This window comes from Mycteria americana, unplaced genomic scaffold, assembly GCF_035582795.1.
Source record: "Mycteria americana isolate JAX WOST 10 ecotype Jacksonville Zoo and Gardens unplaced genomic scaffold, USCA_MyAme_1.0 Scaffold_27, whole genome shotgun sequence".
In the NCBI taxonomy this organism is placed as follows: Eukaryota; Metazoa; Chordata; class Aves; order Ciconiiformes; family Ciconiidae; genus Mycteria; species Mycteria americana.
In genome coordinates, this window is record NW_027445609.1 from 2,088,536 (window position 1) to 2,093,130 (window position 4,595).

Sequence of the window (4,595 nt, forward strand, 5' to 3'; positions counted from 1 at the left end):
GCAGCCGGGCTCTGCCAGAGTCACATAGGCATTGTTGCATCATAACCAACCAAGGCTTGCGCAGAGCGCGAATGTCTGTGCGGCATCGAATGCAGTGCCAAGGGACAGTGAAAACCAGGTAGAGCTTTCAGTGCTGGCAGCTTTCGTGTGGGCTCAATCAGTGGACGTTTCAAATTTGGCAGCGGGCTGTGCAAGATTCACATAGGCATTGTTGCATCATACCCAACCAAGGCTTTTGCAGAGCGCGAATGTCTGTGCGGCAGTGAATGCAGTTCCAAGGGACAGTGAAAACCAGGTAGAGCTTTCAGTGCTGGCGGCTTTCGTGTGGGCGCAATCGGTGTACGTTTCGAATTTGGCAGCCGAGCTCTGCGAGAGTCACATAGCCATTTTTGCATCATAACCAACCAAGGCTTTTGCGGACCGCGAATGTCTGTGCGGCAGCGAATGCAGTTACAAGGGACAGTGAAAACCAGGTAGAGCTTTCAGTGCTGGCAGCTTTCGTGTGGGCGCAATCGCTGGACGTTTCGAATTTGGCAGCCGGGCTCTGCATGAGTCACATAGGCATTGTTGCATCATAACCAACCAAGGCTTTTGCGGACCGCGAATGTCTGTGCGGCAGCGAATGCAGTTCCAAGGGACAGTGAAAACCAGGTAGAGCTTTCAGTGCTGGCAGCTTTCGTGTGGGCGCAATCGCTGCACGTTTCAAATTTGGCAGCCGAGCTCTGCGAGAGTCATATAGCCATTGTTGCATCATAACCAACCAAGGCTTTTGCGGACCGCGAATGTCTGTGCGGCAGCGAATGCAGTTCCAAGGGACAGTGAAAACCAGGTAGAGCTTTCAGTGCTGGCAGGTTTCGTGTGGGCGCAATCGCTGGACGTTTCAAATTTGGCAGCCGGGCTCTGCCAGAGTCACATAGGCATTGTTGCGTCATAACCAACCAAGGCTTGCGCTGATTGCGAATGTCTGTGCGGCAGCGAATGCAGTTCCAAGGGACAGTGAAAACCAGGTAGATCTTTCAGTGCTGGCAGCTTTCGTGAGGGCGCAATCGGTGTACAATTCAAATTTGGCAGCCGGGCTCTGCGAGAGTCACATAGGCATTGTTGCATCATAACCAACCAAGGCTTGCGCAGAGCGCGAATGTCTGTGCGGCAGCGAATGCAGTTCCAAGGGACAGTGAAAACCAGGTAGAGCTTTCAGTGCTGGCAGCTATCATGTGGGCGCAATCGGTGGACGTTTCAAATTTGGCAGCCGGGCTCTGCGAGAGTCACATAGGCATTGTTGCGTCATAACCAACCAAGACTTTTGCAGAAAGCGAATGTCTGTGCGGCAGCGAATGCAGTTCCAAGGGACAGTGAAAACCAGGTAGAGCTTTCAGTGCTGGCAGCTTTCGTGTGGGCGCAATCGGTGAATGTTTCAAATTTGGCAGCGGGCTCTGCCAGAGTCACATAGGCATTGTTGCATCATAACCAACCAAGGATTTTGCAGAGCGCGAATGTCTGTGCGGCAGCGAATGCAGTTCCAAGGGACAGTGAAAACCAGGTAGAGCTTTCAGTGCTGGCAGCTTTCGTGTGGGCGCAATCAGTGGACGTTTCAAATTTGGCAGCCGAGCTCTGCGAGAGTCACATAGGCATTGTTGCATCATAACCAAGCAAGACTTTTGCGGACCGCGAATGTCTGTGCGGCAGCGAATGCAGTTCCAAGGGACAGTGAAAACCAGGTAGACCTTTCAGCGCTGGCAGCTCTCGTGTGGGCGCAATCGCTGGACGTTTCGAATTTGGCAGCCGGGCTCTCCCAGAGTCACATAGCCATTGTTGCATCATAACCAACCAAGGCTTGCGCAGAGCGCGAATGTCTGTGCGGCATCGAATGCAGTTCCAAGGGACAGTGAAAAGCAGGTAGAGCTTTCAGTGCTGGCAGCTTTCATGTGGGCGCAATCGCTGGACGTTTCAAATTTGGCAGCCGGTCTCTGCCAGAGTCACATAGGCATTGTTGCTTTATAACCAACAAAGGCTTGCGCAGAGCGCGAATGTCTGTGCGGCATCGAATGCAGTTCCAAGGGACAGTGAAATCCAGGTAGAGCTTTCAGTGCTGGCAGCTTTCGTGTGGGCGCAATCGCTGGACGTTTCAAATTTGGCAGCCGGGCTCTGCCAGAGTCACGTAGGCATTGTTGCATCATACCCAACCAAGGCTTTTGCGGACCGCGAATGTCTGTGCGGCAGCGAATGCAGTTCCAAGGGACAGTGAAAACGAGGTAGAGCTTTCAGTGCTGGCAGCTTTCGTGTGGGCGCAATCGCTGGACGTTTCAAATTTGGCAGCCGGGCTCTGCCAGAGTCACATAGGCATTGTTGCATCATAACCAACCAAGGCTTGCGCAGAGCGCGAATGTCTGTGCGGCAGCGAATGCAGTTCCAAGGGACAGTGAAAACCAGGTAGAGCTTTCAGTGCTGGCAGCTTTCGTGTGGGCGCAATCGCTGGACGTTTCAAATTTGGCAGCCGGGCTCTGCCAGAGTCACATAGGCATTGTTGCATCATAAACAACCAAGGCTTGCGCAGAGCGCGAATGTCTGTGCGGCAGCGAATGCAGTTCCAAGGGACAGTGAAAACCAGGTAGAGCTTTCCGTGCTGGCAGCTTTCGTGTGGGCGCAATCGCTGGACGTTTCAAATTTGGCAGCCGGGCTCTGCCAGAGTCACATAGGCATTGTTGCATCATAACCAAACAAGACTTTTGCGGACCGCGAATGTCTGTGCGGCAGCGAATGCAGTTCCAAGGGACAGTGAAAACCAGGTAGAGCTTTCAGTGCTGGCAGCTTTCGTGTGGGCGCAATCGCTGGACGTTTCAAATTTGGCAGCCGGGCTCTGCCAGAGTCACATAGGCATTGTTGCATCATAACCAACCAAGGCTTGCGCAGAGCGCGAATGTCTGTGCGGCAGCGAATGCAGTTCCAAGGGACAGTGAAAACCAGGTAGAACTTTCAGTGCTGGCGGCTTTCGTGTGGGCGCAATCGGTGTACGTTTCGAATTTGGCAGCCGAGCTCTGCGAGAGTCACATAGCCATTGTTCCATCATACCCAACCAAGGCTTTTGCGGACCGCGAATGTCTGTGCGGCAGCGAATGCAGTTCCAAGGGACAGTGAAAACCAGGTAGAGCTTTCAGTGCTGGCAGCTTTCGTGTGGGCGCAATCGCTGGACGTTTCAAATTTGGCAGCCGGGCTCTGCCAGAGTCACATAGGCATTGTTGCATCATAACCAACCAAGGCTTTTGCGGACCGCGAATGTCTGTGCGGCAGCGAATGCAGTTCCAAGGGACAGTGAAAACCAGGTAGAGCTTTCAGTGCTGGCAGCTTTCGTGTGGGCGCAATCGCTGGACGTTTCAAATTTGGCAGCCGAGCTCTGCGAGAGTCATATAGCCATTGTTGCATCATAACCAACCAAGGCTTTTGCGGAGCGCGAATGTCTGTGCGGCAGCGAATGCAGTTCCAAGGGACAGTGAAAACCAGGTAGAGCTTTCAGTGCTGGCAGCTTTCGTGTGGGCGCAATCGCTGGACGTTTCAAATTTGGCAGCCGGGCTCTGCCAGAGTCACATAGGCATTGTTGCATCATAACCAACCAAGGCTTGCGCAGAGCGCGAATGTCTGTGCGGCAGCGAATGCAGTTCCAAGGGACAGTGAAAACCAGGTAGAGCTTTCAGTGCTGGCAGCTTTCGTGTGGGCGCAATCGCTGGACGTTTCAAATTTGGCAGCCGAGCTCTGCGAGAGTCATATAGCCATTGTTGCATCATAACCAACCAAGGCTTTTGCGGAGCGCGAATGTCTGTGCGGCAGCGAATGCAGTTCCAAGGGACAGTGAAAACCAGGTAGACCTTTCAGTGCTGGCAGCTTTCGTGTGGGCGCAATCGCTGGACGTTTCAAATTTGGCAGCGGGCTGTGCGAGAGTCACATAGGCATTGTTGCATCATACCCAACCAAGGCTTTTACAGAGCGCGAATGTCTGTGCGGCAGCGAATGCAGTTCCAAGGGACAGTGAAAACCAGGTAGAGCTTTCAGTGCTGGCAGCTTTCGTGTGGGCGCAATCGCTGGACGTTTCAAATTTGGCAGCCGGGCTCTGCCAGAGTCACATAGGCATTGTTGCATCATAACCAACCAAGGCTTGCGCAGAGCGCGAATGTCTGTGCGGCAGCGAATGCAGTTCCAAGGGACAGTGAAAACCAGGTAGAGCTTTCAGTGCTGGCAGCTTTCGTGTGGGCGCAATCGCTGGACGTTTCAAATTTGGCAGCCGAGCTCTGCGAGAGTCATATAGCCATTGTTGCATCATAACCAACCAAGTCTTTTGCGGAGCGCGAATGTCTGTGCGGCAGCGAATGCAGTTCCAAGGGACAGTGAAAACCAGGTAGACCTTTCAGTGCTGGCAGCTTTCGTGTGGGCGCAATCGCTGGACGTTTCAAATTTGGCAGCGGGCTGTGCGAGAGTCACATAGGCATTGTTGCATCATACCCAACCAAGGCTTTTACAGAGCGCGAATGTCTGTGCGGCAGCGAATGCAGTTCCAAGGGACAGTGAAAACCAGGTAGAGCTTTCAGTGCTGGCAGCTTTCGTGT